Source organism: Coturnix japonica, chromosome 6 (assembly GCF_001577835.2).
Source record: "Coturnix japonica isolate 7356 chromosome 6, Coturnix japonica 2.1, whole genome shotgun sequence".
Lineage (NCBI taxonomy): Eukaryota > Metazoa > Chordata > Aves > Galliformes > Phasianidae > Coturnix > Coturnix japonica.
In genome coordinates, this window is record NC_029521.1 from 680,036 (window position 1) to 698,127 (window position 18,092).

At 40.1% G+C, this 18,092-nt stretch overlaps 1 long non-coding RNA gene across 2 annotated transcripts in view; it reads left to right on the forward strand.

Annotated features, from left to right (window-relative positions):
- Positions 1-692: 692 nt before the first annotated feature.
- The window catches only part of LOC107315543, a 212,171-nt gene continuing 194,771 nt past the window's right edge, over positions 693-18,092 (forward strand). For both annotated transcript variants that reach the window (XR_001555957.2, XR_001555956.2), the window contains exons 1-2: positions 693-792; positions 6,067-6,145. This is a non-coding gene — a long non-coding RNA (uncharacterized LOC107315543). The remainder of the gene's footprint in view (positions 793-6,066; positions 6,146-18,092) is intronic.

The following is an 18,092-nucleotide window of genomic DNA, read 5'->3' on the forward strand; positions in this document are numbered from 1 at the left end:
TAATTCATTTGGGAAAATGTCAGGGAAGAAACCTTCCATGGGTTAGCGATCAGATTTATTTCCTGTGCATCTTTTACTGCAGTATCTGAGATGTTCTGAGGTGAACATCCAAACAGTGATCAAAACCCCAAGAAACAATAGGAAGAAATACACTGTTTCTTTCCCAGAGTTTCTTTTTGTGGAGCTTTTGGGTTATTCATGATTTATGGTGTAGTTCTGTGCTCAGAAAATGATTCCTGCCTCTTGTGATTCTTCACAGCCGGTGTCTGTACTTTGGCTGCTGGATTTTATTTATTTCAACCTGTAATCTTTAAAACGAGCTCAGGTTCTTTCCTTTCAGCCATAAAGATTATGCAGACCAAGTCAGAAATACAAGTATCAAATTTAAGATAGAAGGGAAAAAAACGCATCACTTCAAAATTCTGCTTATTTTTTCCTCTTGGAGGTTGCTAGTTAGCTTCCCTTCCTGCAGGACTCAGAGCACCCTGTAACGTCCTGCAAATATCAGGAAAATAAAAGGAGAGGAACAAAGTGAGAACATGTAAAGCCAGCCCGGTTCACCAGCAAACCACTGTGCAGCTGGGCTTCACTCACACAGGAGTTGATCAGAGGCAGGGATGTTCTATTCCCGCTCCTCTTTGCCAGTGTTGCATCACAAAGGAGGGGCCGGTCATGCCAGCTGACTTGCTTAGGTCAGGAAGTCAGATTTGCCCAGGCAGTAGGGCTTTCTAAGTGTGGCTCGCTTTCACTGGAATTACTGAGGGGATGATTACAGCAGCAGCTCAGCAGCAGGTACTGGGAGGGAAATGGCTTTTAGAAGGCAATTTTCCAAGCTCTTTTGTGTACAAAGCTATTTAACTTGGTGATATTTTTGTCATAGTAGCCATTTTGCGTGGCTCTTCAGACTGTGGCTGTGAGTGACATATTAGAAGGAACAATCATTTTAACTGGCAAAGAGAAAATAACCATCCCGGTTAAATGTGCCACTGGGGAGGGCAGCGAAGACGCTGTCAGGTTTCTGATAAAAGAAGCTGCAAATCTGAGACTGGAAGAGGGAAGGAGGGTGATGTAAGGGCCGATAACCTGTCCCACCTATGGAAAAACATAGTGCTTAGTGGTGCCAAAGCCTGTGATGAGCCAGCAAGTGGTGAGGGGAACGAATCTGCAGAAGATTATGATGTTCACAACAAGGATTTTGAGGGAGAACAGGAGAAAGGAGGTTGGTGAGGTTTTTTTAGCTGAACTTGTTGTTGGAAGTGTTGCTTCTCCTCTTCAGCTACTCAAAGTTAGCAACACATCATGGCGCAGTAAAGAATATTGTACAAAATAATTTGCTTTTCTCATGGAAGCTGTTTTGTTAAAACTGGCTTGTCCTTGCCCAATATTACTGTAACAGAAAGTAAATCAATGTATTAATGAATGACACATGCAGAAGCCAAAAGCTGTGTGCAGCGCCCAGGTCACCTGTTGGCTGGGATTCATGCTGTTGGGATGTGCTTGCGCTGCCTCTGTGAGCACCTGCAGAGTTGTTTGGTTTTTTTCCAAAGCAGAGCAGAGTTGGAGGTGTGCAGTGAGTTGGAGTTGCTGCTTCTGGCCAGACGTTGTTCTTTGTCTGGTTAGGAGGTAAACAGAAATACAACAGCTGAAGAACTGCTCTCTTTGATGTCCTGCAAATCAGTAACCCCTCCATTCCAACTCCATCTTTCTCTATTGCTAGCTGCCTGTGTTACTTTTCCTTTTCTGGTGGCCCCACTGCTGTCGCTTTTGCTTTGTGCGTGGCTGATGAGTTGTGGGCTTTGTGAAATCATTACTGGTTCCAATGAGCTCTAGAAACAGCTAGAATAACATCATTTCTTCCTTGCTGTTCCTAGTCTCCCGTGAAAGTGAAATCTATATGGAACTTAATTACATTTTATATCTTATGCGTTGTTTTAACTGCATTAATATTTACAAATGGATTTGACAAATATCATTGCACTTAAAGGAAGGACCCCCTCTGTGTTGTCTGTTTAAGTTACTGAAAAGAAATCAGAAAGAATGAGTTCTTTCAGAAACTTTAATTGCTAGCTGATTTCATTGACCCACTAGGCTGGTGGTATCTGCCTTCTAGTCTTTTTCCAATCATTCCTCTTTCATTTGGATGTTTAGGGATACGTTAGTATGTGGCCATAATAATTACAAATGGTAATGATTAAAAATTAGGGGTTTCTGCTGCAAAGAGTCTTTCTCATTCCAGCCAAAGGCAAAATACAGCCTCTGATTTCTGTTCTCTTCTTTGTAGTAAGTGGATGAGATCTGCAGATGAGTGTAGGAGGAAAGAGGCAGCTGATGGCAAGCTTGAGGAGGAAAGGAGGCATTTTTGGGGGTGTTTTTGAAAGCCTCAACACGTGTCCTTCTGCAAGAGGAAGCTCCAGCTGCTTGTTTCTGAATCTGCTTTTGAGCTGGGAAAGGTGGCAGGTTTGGTTTCAGCTTTTGTACATGATGATTTGGGTTCTGAGACCTAACCTTGACCATTGGGATTATGTTTCACCTTTGAGTTCCTAATGTGTCAGGTGTGGTAAATGAAGCGGCTACTGATATTAGCTAATGCAGACTGACAAGTTCATCTTCTGTCTTCCAATTCTGTTTGAAGAGCCATTCACTAGGAAAAGGACAACTGCATGTTGGTATCAGCTAACTGCCTTTCTGTCACTGAGTACAGCTGTCAGTTACAGCAGGCCTTGAGGCTGCCCTGAGCCCTCTCTGGCCAGGCTCCCAAGCCCTTGGCTGCTATGGAGAACTGATATTTTGCACTGTTCCTTGATCTGAATCTTGAGAGTATCCGAAGGTGTTGCCCTTCTTACAGCCACCTGACAATGAAGAAGCGGACTGTGAGAAATCAGAGAAATTAGGTGGAGGAAAAGCATCCTGTTCCTTTTCTAAGTGAGTTAGAAACAAAAACAACTTCAGCAAGGCTGCAGCTTCTGAGAGGAGAATGGAACATGGAGAAAATATTAATCTCTTCCCCTCCTCCAGTCGTGGATTTTTCACACAAACCCCAGAGAGGAGGAGGGATGGATGCTCTGAATTATTTCTCTTCTTTTTGCTGTCAGAGGTGAAGTGGTTATATTAGTGTAGGCAGCCGGCACTGCCGCGACTTCATATTTTGTAATAAAGCTTCTGACTGTTGTAGCACATCTGTAATTAATTCTGCAGTACGCAGAGAACCTGTGGCACTTGATGCACCCCTGACTTGCCCTGCTCCCTGCTCTGGAGCCCTGTGCTGACACGCAGCAAAAATCAGAGTTTGGCTTTTGTAACAGTTGGACAGCGCTGCTTGTGAGGACCTGAATATGACTTGCAATTTTAGTTCTGCTGCTTACTTTGCTCTTAGTTTAATAAGCCAAGTAAGAATTCCTATTCCATATTTTTTAGGAGATGTAATGACCAAACTCATTTTTAACCTGGCTGCCCTCTCTGTCCCACTTTTAGCCTCTTACATTTGTTGTTTTTTTCTTTCCTTTGTTGCCTATGTAGGCAGCTGAAGTAGATAATTCACTTCACAGATCCAGTCTCTTGTATCATTTTATTAGACTAAATCAGAAAACTCAAAAATAATAATAAAAAAAAACCACCCAAAATCCAATGCTTAAACTAATTCTTGCTTGATAAATGAATTCATTTCTTTTCCAGGGGATGAGAGGGGAAACCAAACCGTAATTAATTTAACAAATTTCCCATCTTAACGTTTCAGAGGAGATTTATGCTGTTTACATAACCAGGCAGTGTTTCTACCTTTGTAAGTACATAGCTACTGTTAGCCAGCCAGATGTGACCCGAGAGCTGCCCTCAGAGCATTTTTGTTTAATTGGGCAATGTATCTGTTTTGGGGCACGTAAGGTGTGATGGGCAAACATCTGCCACGAGCGTCGCTGTCTCTGCATTAGGAACATCAAATAGATCTCTGCTTCTACAGCTGCTGGCATCTTCTGGAAGCAGTTCCGTCATGTTAGTGAATAGAAATGTTTTAGCCCTATGTATTCTATTTCCTCCTATTTTTTTTTTTCTTTCTCTCAGCATCCTCTATTAGCACAGTCAATTGCGTAAAAGTTGAGATACTAAAGGGGAATTTTATTGTGTTTTGTCATTGCTGATGCTGTACTGTGCAACTAAACTTTACAGTGCCCCAGCTCCAGCACCTTCGTCTTTTACTGAAATATGTGAATTCTCCCAAGAGCTCACCTTTCTCCTCTGTAAATAAAGCTATGTTGGCTTTTTTAATATATATGGTGACAGCTACAGATAAGAGCTTCTGTTATAAAGGTGATTTCTGGAATCATCGTTCCAATTAAAGTGTAGTGCTGCTTTCTATCGACGTAGATGTGTCTCCCCTCGACCTCTGTTGGACCATGGTGCAGGTGTAGCTTTGTGGGAGGAAGGAGCAGAACTGAAGGGATATGGGGCTCTTTGTGGTGTTAAGCAGAGAGGTCCAAGTGAGCACGTTTCTCTGCTGTCACAGCTAGTTTTATTTCTATTGTTCATCTATTTTCTGCTTTTCGGAGAAAAGAGGAAAAGGAAACTCACTCAAAACAGCCACGGCAGCCAGAAATTCAGGGTTTTTCCACTTAGTTTTTGTATCTCCCAGTTGAGGGACAATCCTGTAGTAGAGTCTTCAGTGAGGAAATACCAGTTTTTGTGCTCCTTCATACCCCTGATACAGATACCCATTTTGTTTCTGGTTTGAAGACTATGATGCTAAACTGATGAATGAGTTGGCAATAACACAATTGAATACATTAAATTAAATTTGGCTTGGACAATGGCATTTTTTTTGTTGTTTTGCTGTGTGGAAGGACTGTGAATAGTTACTAGTGATGAGTACAACAAAGATGCAAAGCAATTTGAAAAATGGCATGTCTTACCTAAATAGAGCATTTAAAAGAAACAAGCTAGAGTAGTATTGTGCTTCCTTCAGTAAATGCAGCGTTCAGAGTGTACTTTTCTGTATGTTGGCTTATGTTCATTGTATTGTCTGCGTTCACTTAAATCCCTATCTTGTAGCATTACTGTTTACAGCAAGCTGGAGTTTTCCAAATTAAATGTGCAGGCTTGCGGAGAGAGGCAAATTCAGCAATCCCTACTGCATCAACACAATGGCTATAAAAGTATATTTTATCGATCCCTCCCACTAAGTAGCTACATGCAATAAATATTTTGGTTTTACAGCTAGACCCTGTAGAAAGGATTTCTTTCTAAATACAAATGTTTGCTGAAAGGAATGGGCATAGTTCAGTTCTAACATATTTTCCTTCCTCAGTACTTCTACAATAAGGCAGCACTAACATAAAGCCTAGGCTAACTGGCCACAAAACAACAAGGTGGTTTGTGAAATGCATAGCCCACAGATCCTGAATGGAGTAGTATCCCCTCGGTGGCACAGAGCTCACTTGCATTTATTCTGGGGTCACTACTCCTGATGTACTCTTTGCTTGCATTATACAAAATGAAGATGAAATCTCTCACGGGTTTTCATAGGTTTTTCCAGCTGTTAGACTAGAAGTTGTATTTTAATTCCTGAAGACGATATTATTTTTCAAATAAAATAGGAAACCCTGCTTTGCCAAATAATAGAATCACTGCATTTCTGTGTGCTTCCACATCAAATTCAATCAGAACTCATTTTATCTTTGAAAAATAACAGAAGAAAAATTTATAATCAGGTCTTGATGCTGACAAAATCACATATCTGTCTTTTTTGGAACGTTTTGTAACGATCTTATTCCAAAAGGCAGCTGCTTGCTCTTCTACTGATCTGTACATTTGGAATCTGGAATTGTGAGAAAATAATGGTTGAGCTTGATGGAGTGAGTAGAACACCATGTACTCACGAAAGACAGGTCCTACTCCATCTATAATTGTGATTGTATTGGCCAGCAATTTCCAGTCACCCGAAGGAGAGGTATCATCAGGTCACACACCTGCATCTGCTAAAAATGAAACAGAACTGGAAGCGTGGGAGAGTTTATAAAGAAGCAGATTTTCTCTGATTTGGGAAACCTGACCTCTTTTGTATCTTTCTTTTGTTAGTTCTGCGTGTGACCCTCGAAGGAAGGAAGCTGCCAGCACAACATGCGTGTGCACCCAGATATTTCAAAATCAGCTAAAGGTAAAGCTCACAGGTTTTTTTTGTCTACTGCTGCTAACAAAACATAGCTGTAGTCGGCACAGACAAACCTCTTAGCTGTTGACTCCGCCAGCTCCTTAGGACAAATATTTGCCATTCAGCTTTTCTTTCTTCAAATTCAGGTGAACATAAAAGTCTCACCCATAATTTTGAAAAGCAGGGAATTTCCTTTGCAGTTCCTACTTCTAGCACAGCAGAATATTTGAGAATGTGTTTTATATCTTCACACGGTCCACAGAGATACTGACTTGTTAGAAAGTGGTGATCATTTTAATGCATAACTAATTTGATTTTCATTTTGAATTGCTGGTCATTGGTCTCTCTACTTGTGTAACACAGGCTGCACGCCTCCTGGATTTTGGTCTGTGTGTCCATTTCACTCGTTACTCATGACACGAGGAGTAATTTATTGTTTTCAGGTTCTTGAATTGAACAAGGCTTTGAAAAAATGTCAGCTACTCTGAGGGAACTAAATACTAGCAGTGTCCTCAAGTTACAGGTATAAAAGCCATCTGGAATTTATTTTAGGAACAACAGAAAAAGCCTTCAAGGCAAAGGGCTGTGCATTCAGAAGAGTTATGAAATCACTGAGATAGAAATCAGGAGTGAAGAGTTACAGTAATGTGGAAGAGCCTGACCAGGAAATTAGGCTGCATCGAGAGAGTGGGGATAAAGCGGTAATTACTTCATTGTGTTGAACTGGATTTCACCGTAGCACAATAGGTTGTCAGTGAAAAAGACGAAGGGGCTGCAGGTGTTATTCTTGGCTCAAATTAAAGTGGTGCCAGTTTTTGGCAAGGCAGAATTTGTTGAGGAACCCAAGAGCAAAGCTGGGAGAGCTGGTGAGGTGGAGATACAAGGAGGGCTGGAATGCACGTGGGGCAGTTCAGCAGTTTGAAGGCAGGCTTGCCCAGGGATCTCTGCTGTAGCATAGTCTTGCATCACAAGAAACTGGAGCAGAAGCTCAAACCTGTGGCTGGATCTTCTGGGGCATCTCAGGAGGCTGGGTGTCCATCTGTAGCCTGCCCTGATTTGAAGTGAAAGCTGTTAGCTCAAAGCACAATGAAGTCTCAACCCTCAGCACAGAAGGACACAGCAGTAGCTCTGCTGGTACCATGGGAGCAAACCCAAAAACAGCAAGTCTGCTGCAAGGTAGTTCAGTCAGCCTAAAAGGCGTGCATGATACAATTGCCCAGTACAACTGGGAACTCGGCTCAGCAAGTTCTTGCAGAACTATATGTCTGTTCTAGCCAATAGTGGTGTTCAATACAGATGTGAAATAGGACTGCTCTGACCTTATCATTCACTATTTTAAATGCTTTGACATCAGTTTCTTGACCCTTGATTCTGTCCTGACTAGAACAAAATCTCTGCCTAGGCAACACCATGAAGGAGCACTTCAGTGCTGTGTGACAACCAATGTCAATGAATTTCAGGTCAATGAATTAAAGCTGTAGCAGAGTTTGTTAGCCAGAGACTGGCAATCAGATATACACCATTTCAGGAATCCTCTGCTTTTGGCAAGACACCTGCAGGCTGGAAGCTATTCTAATTTCTTGTAATTTTGGCATACAGTGTAGAAGGGGACTGGATCTCCCTCAGTATACATGCAGCTAATGCAGTAGCAGCCATTTGTAAAATAACACAAATGCATTCATTTCAAATGATTGAGTACGAGAAATAAAAATAACACAATTTGTCTTAAAGCATAAGAGGATTATATTGAATACAGGTCTCTATGCCAATATGTTTATCTGAATGTATTCCTTCTGTTTCCCACTTCTGATGGGAGGGAATCCTTGGAGTCTTTTCTTTATTTTGGGTAAGACATTGCAGTTGAGCAGGTCAGGCAGAAGCAGCACTTGTACAATAGGCCAGCCAGTATGTGAGATTTAGGGTGGGATGGTGTTTTTTAACAGTATCTCCAGCATGTTTTGTTATCTCAGAATGGAGCCTATCCCTGAGTAAGTTTGTCATTTGTTTATTTAAGTATTCATTTATTTTAGGAAGTGCTGAAATGGCTGATTTTTTTTATACATCTCTGCTAAAGGTGCTTTATCTCAGCTGTGCACATAGGCCCATGCTAGGATTAGAAGCTTCTGTGAGAGTTCTTGTCCTCAGAAATAGGACCACAACAGGATAGAAGAGTTTTTGCATTGCCTTTGGAGTCAGAGGAATTAGATACAGCCCTGTTAAGGCACAGATCCCTTTGCACTCATTTTGCTTCTAACCAGAGGTTTGCCCAGCACACATTGCTCCCTTGCTCAGAATTGCCTGCCTTCTTCCAGGTGGATTCAGATCTACCTGCATCGCCAAAGCTGAGTCAGGTGAGCTGGGTCTCAACAGAGGAGTAAACGCTGCTGCTTTTTTGTACGGAAGGCTTTTGTATAGTGACAGCTTCACCAGAGATTAGTGTTAATTAAACTGAGCTGTAAATCAGTTAATAAGTGACCAGCTGAGTGCTGTCTTGGTGCTCGTTTTGTTACATAACACTGCTGATCTCTGTGATGAGTCACACTTTTGTGGGAGGTCAAACGCTCAGGGTTAAATCTCTTGTTATCACCTGAGAAACATAGGGAAGCAGTACCGTTTCAAATGGTGCTAAGGGTTGGCTGCCCTGACCAGTGAGAGCTGCAGGAGTGTCAGTCTATCCAAAGGACATTTTCATCTGGAGAGTTAACTGGGGAAATGAAGGACTGAGAGGCTATTTAACTTCTTGTTTGTAAACCTCTCAAGTTATTGCAGTTGGCTTTTGCTTTCATCCTTACCTGCTGAGGTCCATGGGGCTGATAAGTGTGCGTTGTATTGCACCATTTGTTTCAGAAAAAAAGAGAAGCAAAATGGAAGGACTAGAAAAACAGAATACTTTTTCTGCTTAGCAGAATAGAGCTGAGAGCTAATGGTTCCTGATCCACATCAGCAGGGTGTTAGAAGAGAAAGACAGCATATTGTGTTCTGAATGAGGAAATGTGTTGTCTAAGTCAAATTAGAATTCTATGCTGGATAACTACATTTTATTAAACCTCTTAATTTACATTTGTAAAGGAATCCAGCCAGAGAGACATTTGACAGCAAAAAGACCCTTTCAGAACCCAAACTTCCCGTTAGCAACTTAATAGACTTTTCTGTTCACCCCTGAGGAATCTGAAATAAATAATAGATGGGAAAAATCAATATACAAACATGTGGGGAAATTTACTGGCTGAGAGTGTGGGCAGAACTAATTTAGATAAGGTTAATGTTTCTGGTGTAATCCAGCGTTTCAAAATACCTCTTTTGCAAACGTTTGACCTTATGAATTATATACAGCTGAAGAAAGCATACCGGAAAAGTTTACTTCCCTTCTGGTAAATATCAGTCAAATTAAACATAGGCATTATTATTTGTATTAATCAAGGGTGGGTTTTTCTTTTTTTGTTTTGTTTTTGTGGACATGGACAGCATATATTATATATATCTCCATTATAGTTTTGTAATTGCTTGATTCTGGCAGGGCCTTTTTTATGTGGCTTTCTTGCTGTTTTGTGTCTTGTTTGTCTCACTCTTGATCACCCACAAGAGCACTTCATGTATGGCTTTTGCAGGCATTTGAAGTTCATTGTTTGCCCTGCTATTTCTCAATAAACTACTCGTTAAATGCAGCATCTTGAGGACTAGAATAGAGAGTAATAGAGTAGTGCCAGTGCCTAATAGCGTACAGAGCACACCTGCTAGTTCCTGGCCTCAGGGAGAGGTCTGAGATGAATGGGATCCATTTCTCTAGGTACTTACAATACAAATAGGATCCCACCTCCTGTGGACTTCTCTGAAGCCCAGGACACAAAGGTGCTTGCCCTGCCATGTGCCAATTGTTTGCCTGGGTTACCTTCCCAAAATGATATGAGTCCTTTGGCCAGTTGTGGGTGATCTGTGATCTGTGCTGAGCAAGGTATGTGGATATTTCCACTGCTTTTTCATCACGATGGAGACACCAGTCAGTGGAGACTCTAAACAAATGGATATTCATAATTTCATCTGAATCCCTTGCACTGTACAGCTGTAGCTGTACAAACTTTCCAAATTGTAGTGGCACTAATTCATCTGTTAAAAATAGATTCTAGTCATCTTCCTGAGTCCTTATGCTTACAAAAAAATAAGGAAACTGTTCTTGTGGAGCTGATGAAGGGATGAATATGAGTGCAAGTGATTGGCTTGGAAGTTGTCAGTAACAGCAGGGCAACTCCTTTTTCCTTCAGCTTTCAAGTGAGGTCCGAGTGTTAATCAACACTGAAGTCATTCTAATTGCTGCTGTTTCTCATGAGGCAATTGTATCTGACATCCCACTTGTTAAGCACTTTTGAATTTGGGGTAAACAATAATAATAAAAAAATCAATTCTGATTCCTCAGAAATCATTACGACTAACAAGTTTCATTACAGACTCAACATTTGAGGCTTTCAGTTTTCCAACCATGAAGGTATTCAGTTTTGCATAGGATATAAGAAAGATAAGGTAGAATAATTATTTTGGTAGGATGTGGCGAAGAGGCCACCATCTCAAGAATCAGTTCTTATATATTTGTATGAGTGGATATGCAAACTTTATAGAACTTCCAAGATTTAAAACTCAAGGTATAGATAAGTAGAATCTAGTTTGCTTTTTGCCACATCACGCTGACCCTGCCACTGCTAATCTTAAATAAATGGAGTAGCAGAAATCTTATATTTTCTCTTATCCTCTGCTTCCTTATTATGAAATGAGAATTCAGACAATGCCATTACTTTTGTTTCAAGATCTCTGTTTCAATGGATTTAAATGGATATGCGGAAATTTCATAAAAATGCTTGTTCAAGCATCTTGATGAAGCTCTTGGTTATCTATTATATAGAGTTCTGGATTTCCATGTAGGTTATGGGATATTTTCTTTGTCTTCCATTACAATGGCAGGTGCAATATGAATGTCATTGTGTGATCTGAGAGAAGAGGCAGCTTCTTGTTTCAATGTTGGCATTCATCTGCAGACACAATAGGTCTAGATGAACAGAGGTAGATTTCCATTGGTGTAGTTTACAAAAATGTTCTTTCCAGGGTGATGATGGTTTTAACTCCCTGGCAGCTGTACTGATGTTCTGCTGATAGGAGTAGTTCCAAAAAATCACTGAAATGTTTTACCACACATATCCCTCGTTGGCACTGCTTGCATTTCAGGTTCATTTTGGCACACCTAATACTGTGACCATTTTGCAATGAGCATATTTCTTTGGATATTAACAGACACTGGATGGAAGGGATTGTTGGAGGTAGCATGTCAACCACATGTGGGAGAATGTGAATCTTGGCTTATTGATTGTATCATCAGCTACCTCCAAACTTAAGGCCTTGGGTGATACACACATATTATTTCCTACACAAAGTAGTAGTATTTTACCAGAACAGAAGAGGAGCTTGAGATCTGTTTCTTTCACACTTGGCAGTACAAAAACCCACTGCTTTCCTTTCCTTCACAGTCATTGAAAAAAATTTTCTCCCAGATGCTTTGCTCAGAAGCTCAGTTCAGTGGGAACAAGCTTGTGTCTGGAATACGTGACTCACCATGGTCTCGCTTCTTCACGTTACAGACTTGTTTACACTCGGATTTCTGTGGAAATTCTTGATCAGAAGATCTTCACTACCAAATGATTCTAAAGATGTAATTTGGTATTTTCCCTCAACTCCAGTCCTAGAAGTGTTTTGTGTTTGACTCCTGTAGCTCTCCCTAGCAATGAGAGACTCCAGCAAGAACCATGTTGCCCTCTGAAAGCTGACATTCAGAGATGCCAATTCCCATGTTGGGTCCTTGCTTTAATCTCAAGGGTCTGGGCACTGTTAGGGACCGCAAGGAGCACACTGACCCACTGCTTCCTTTATAGTTGGATTCCTAGAGCTGTGCTGTCAGTGTTGCTCACTGTATTGGGTGTAAAGCAGTGCTGAGGAACTTGGGCACTGCTAGTTTGTGTTTCCCATTTGGAGAACTCATGTGAGTCAATGCATTTATATCAGTATCTAGAGAGCCAAATATCAGCAGTTCCGCAGAGTTCTTCTTATCCTGACCTCCCCAGGCTTCAGTTCTCTTCATTAAATTCCACTATTAATCATTGCTTTCTATCACAGGGTGTTGGGAGAGTCATCCTAACATGAAAGATTGTGAGTAGCTGAATTTGCATGGACAGTGCTGTTTATTTGCCTTTTGTAGCTCCAATCCTGACACAATGTCATCATACTTCTGAGCTGTTTGTATTCCAAGGAGTAACACAATTCTGAAGTATGACTCAAGTAATTCTTAAGTGCTGAACTCTCACTCACTTTCCTGGCAAATCTTTAAATGAAACATGTTCTATTTTAGACATTTTACTACAAAGTGTTCCCGTGGCTTTCCATGCAAACTCTGGGTTTTATTACTTAACCAAACTCGTGGTTTCCCCTTTGAAGATCTCCAGAAAATCCTTTATTTCTCATTTCTCAGTGTATTCAGCTTTCATTAACTTTTTTTTTTCAGACCTATATGGAGGCAGAAATTTTACACTGGCTTGTAGTACAACTGGATATGTTTCTTTATGTTTATATTATCTCAGTCCTTCACTTCTATGTTCTTAGGCACTAGGATGTTATTTCCCTTGTTTGAAACGATAATTACTAACTTCATAATCCTTCATTTTCAAATTCACTGATTTCCTGTTGCTAGACTCATTTTTACCATCAGTGGCCAGCCAGCTCAATCAATTGTTCCCTGTAGGCTATTATTCTGCATTTCTGTGTATTTGTTAGAAAAGCATACACAAAAATAATTCATCAGGAATCCCGGGAGGCAGGATTTTTCTTTATTTATGTATCTAATTTTAAGAAATAAAACCCAAACCAAAATGTAGCCTCCTCTCCTCTCACGCTTAATACAAGTTATTTAATGAGAAATGTTATTTCCAATAGTTTAAATGCACCAAAAATCAAAATCAGATTCATTTATACACTGCAGCTTTAAAAAAACCTAGGGATAAGTGTTCTGAAATAATCTTATCATAAAAAATCTTTGAGGCTTTGCTTTACTTTCTTTTATTATACATTCTTATTTATACCATGATATGAGTTTCTATCCATGCCACTTAACAATAAAATAGAATAAAAATGAGCAAGGTAATATGCTATTTAAGCATTCCTAGCTGGCTGACTTAGCACATGTGTGTGCTTTCAAAGGTATGCTGTATTTCTAAGAAGATAAAGAAGAAATTATTGTTTGTACTTATTTTTATGATCCAAATTTTATCCCAAAGCAGACAGCTCTTGAAATATGTTGCTGGTGTCACCTCAAAGAGCACACATTGCTGTAGTGCTGACCAGCAGGAAGAGAGAAATTGCCAGGGGTGTTTTGCTTTTTCTGTATTGTTGTTCATAGCCGGATGAAAGGTAGGGTGACTGCTACCTCCTACCTGCAATTCAAAAGTTTCAGGACATGATTAGGAATCTAGAATATGTTTTCTGATTATTTCCGTGCATTCTGAAGGAAGCCTATTAAAAAGGCTCAAAAGAAATGAGGTCGTCTCTTCCTTCAGTATTTGAAATTACAATAGCAGCCCATATGCTGTTTTAAAGAACCATTAAAAATAATGATAACAGTTTATGATATTCATGTAACAAGAAAATAACTGCTCCACCTGCTCCTGTTTTATTTATTTTTCTGCTGAGGTGCAGTAGCAAAACAAATCTTGTCTCAAGGAGAATTTCATATTTCTGAAGATGAAAAACTGAGACTGAGAAATACCTCTTTTTCTTCCCTTCAGTGTCAGAGAAAAAAATGCACCTATAAAAAGAACTTGGAAAAATACAACATATTCAATGCTTGATCCGTTCTGTTCTCAGTCTTAAAAAGAAATGATTAAAAATTCACTCTGAAGTTAGCTTTGCATGTATCCTGTAGATACAAGTCTACATTTGTAGGCATCGTCGTACGTGTTAGAATAAATAAACAAGAAGACTAAGAACAGATGAGCAAGTGCAAACCAGTTTGTTGGGATTTGCTGAGAGACTCTCACTAATGGCATGTACTACATCAGACCTGATGCAAATTTATCACAGGGAGGTGGATTTAAGTATCTAATGTGGTGGTATGAGGCAGTTTTTATCATGAGGGATTAGCACAGTTGAACTTGTTTACTTTTTCTCTATAGCTTCTTCTGATAAGCTGCTTCTGACATTATTGTTTCAGATACTCATAAAAGAGAAATAAGCCAACATAAGCCATACCTTCTGGTACCTGGAAAGCAAGCTAGTGAAGCATTCTTATGTTTTCATGAGCTATGAGCAATACTCCTTGTGGGAAATGGAATGATCAGATCACTCATCTTTTAGCAAAAAGCTGAAGACCAGGGCTTGGTCTGTCCTGAAAGCCTGTTGTGTGTGTGGTTGAATTACAGTCAGCCACAGACCTCTGCCCTTTGCAAGGGCACTGGCTGTGAGGTTACTCTTACCATGGTTTGGCTCCACAGAATGAGTGCAGTTCAGGAAACTGATTCAAAGCTTCCTGTAGGGAATTTAAGTTCTTAATTATTGGAAAAATGTCATAATTAGGCTTAGCAGAAGAAAAGCATCTTGAGAATGTTTTTGAGCAGCCTGTGTATTTATTACTCTTAAAAGACATCATTAAACTTCTTCATGATGTAAGGAAATGGCCTATGTACTCTATCAGATCCTCAATAGTGTCTTATTATGAGACAGATTTTAGCCATGATATTTTTACCTTCTATTTCTTCCTAGGATTTGCCTTCTCGGTAGCTGTGAGAATTAGTTGAAAGGGCAGGGGCTGCATGTTCAGATGAATCTGATGTAAAGTCAATGTTGGTAGAAACCTAGTGAAAAATGACTCAGGGTTGAGTCAACAGAGAATTGCTGGTCCTATTTAGTGATGACGCATAGCTGGTGCTTGTTCCCTAAGTGAAGGCTTAGCTGACTGCACTTGGCTTTATTTGGGATGTTCCTTTCATAATTGCTACAAAAGTGGTAGAGTAGACACGAGAATGTCATCTTACCCTCTTTGCTCTCTAAATTTTGGCCACTTTTCTTCAGCAGGAAAAGTTCCTCCTCCCTAAAGGTGAGAACTGGAGCATAGCAATAGTGCAGGTGGGGAACTGCCATAAGGGATGTCATCTGGCAAACAGTAATTCAACATTTGCTAGGGATTTAGTATTATTTCATTTCACTTGTTTTACAGAATGATGTACTCGACTGTTTTGGATAGCGGAAATTTAAATGTAAGAGTGTTTTGTGGCCTTAACAGGGCTTGCTGATGATCTCTCTGTGTGGTGCTATGTATGAGGAGACTGAGAATCAGAGGATAGTTTTGCTGGAAGTTTGGCTTAGCATTGCTTCATGGAGCAAGGACAACATGTGTGGGAAATGCAAAGTGAGATCAAATCTCATACATGCCTAAGCCTTGTGCCCTATTGTTTTGGATCTGGTCTCTATGATTTCTGTGATTTGTTTGAGAGTTGGAGAAATGGACTCAGCTCTGAGAGCCCTATTCGTGGGCAGAAATACTGGAAGACAAAACGGGAAAAAACCCACATTCATAAAATGCAGTGAATGCTTATGGAGAAATGCTTCTGATTCATAGGGTGCTGGAGTTGTTACCACAATAGCTTGGCATCTGCTGTAGTTGCTGTTGTTTGATGTTGTGGTTTCGGCCTTCTGAAGCAAAAGCTCTAGGGAGTAAATACCAAGATGGAAGTTTCAGTGTATAAAGGATAGCTGAGTAGCGTGGGGAGAGGGCAAGGGGGAAGGACAGGTTTATTTAACATATGCACACAGAACTAATATGGCATGTGAAATCCATATTTCAAATCCATATTTCAGTACTGTTCTGAAGCTTCCAGTTGACACCAAGATCGTACTAAGACCTAATTTCTGTCTATGCAAGCATTTAAGATTAGCAGATGTGATTCTTCTAACAGTTCATGCTACTGTGGCACTCCACTGCATTATTAAACTGGGCAGAACTCCAGATCTCTAACTTGTGTTCTCCTGATGCATGAAACACTTGGTTTCAAGTCTAGAGCATCTTTTCTTTTTAATCTAATATTTAGACTAGGGTGTTGGGAGAGAGGAAAATGGTACTAAGTTTTGTGCAGTGCTTTCCTTAGCTTCATAGATATAAGCATCAGTATTACTAGAGATTCTTAAGTCCCTGCAGAAATAAAACCAAAACGGGTAACTTTTCGCTTCCTTGTTTACTTTGTCTGTAATTGTTTGATTTCAGAAGATGTCCCTGGATATTCATTATCGACTGTTAAGCTAAAATACCTCCGGAAGCAGATATGTTCAGTGCTGCTGATGAAGCTAAGGTTAGCATGAAATGACATAGGAGATGTCATTTGTTTTTGTAGTACCACATTAAAAGCACCCAGATCCCTCAGACAGTGACTGTCTCTTTGGCTTCCAGTATCCTCCCAGCGGCTTGTGGTTGTGCTACATGTCTGATGTTCTGTAGCTTATTGCCTTCATACAGCGCTTTGGCATATTCTTGATTTCTTTCTGATCAACCTTACTTGTCCCCCTTTTAGAGAAGCTAGGAAAATGTGATGATGCACAGTGCAGTCTTTTTGTATGTCTGCATGCATGCCCCAGCAGCTGTGCTCTTGAGTTATATTTATCATTAATTTGGCCTTTTGGTTCTTTCCTACTGGTTTGCTCTTGAATAAAAATTCTGTATTTACTGTACATGTCTTTGAGGTGAAAACACTGAGCTGATGCAGGTATTGAGCATAGTCATGCGATGCTTTAGTACCCTTTTCAGAGTGGATTGATTTTATTGTTGGTGACTTTTTTTCCTTCCTCATTTTTTTTCATGAAATTGCCAGGCTGGGAGAAATCTTCTTGCCAGGCTGAAATCTTGCTCCCCACCAAACACAATATAAAACATTGATCAGTGGTGGTGAAAGAGTCCTTACATGAATCAGTTCAGCGTTTCTTGTCCTAAATCTGAAGAGGTCCCTTTGAAAGAGAAAACATAAAACCATTTCTTCTGCATTCTTAGTCCTCAGTTACTGGTGATGTTGTAAAGAGAGGTCAGGGCATGGTCCTACCACCCTGATCTGCCATGCTGTGATCTGTGATTCTATTTCTCTACAGTTTCCTTTTAGTAATAGCTCTCTGTCTCCTCCCCTTCTTACTGGTGTGTGCAAAAACTAATTAATGGTACATTCTGTTTAATTAAAGCTCCATATGACAAAAAAGAAAAAAAAAAAAAAAAGAGGCTTTATAGGAAAAGGGGTAAGGATAGAAAACAGTCATAGTAGGAAGTAATGGGAAGAAGGGTGATGCTCATTCCATAACTGCTATTCCAAAGGAGTGTCTGCTGTGTTACCCATGAGATCTCTATTCGTTCGTTATGTTGGCTGGTCTGTGACAGGGTTTTTAAATTGAAGGGCAGATGCCATAGCTTGCATTTAACTCCTACACAGTGGCTTAAGACTGAAGCTGTTATTGAATTCAAGCATTAATTCAAGGAAACAGCACAAGTATCTGTTTTATCTGTTATTTCATTTGACTTTGTTAACCCAGGTTGTCACACCTGTGCTGTGCAGATATGCCTGAGTGGATGCCATCTACGCAGTGCTATGATTAGAGCTCTGGTTTGAGGAAATAATAATATTGAACTCTGCACCATTTGGAAAGTGATACTGGCGCACTTGATCTGCTGTAAAGCATGGCCTGTATTAGTCTCATGATTCAAACTTGCCCTTAAAGGGTTCTATTGAAGAAGTTATTGCATTCAACTTAATTTAACACACACCAAAAAAATGAACTATTATCCGTATTTTTTGCTTCTGTATGTTGAGCTATTTTTCCCCACAAAGAAACGTTAATCTCAAATGCCAAGAGAAAGCCTCAGTGTTATTCCATTACAGAGTCTGCTCAGTCATTT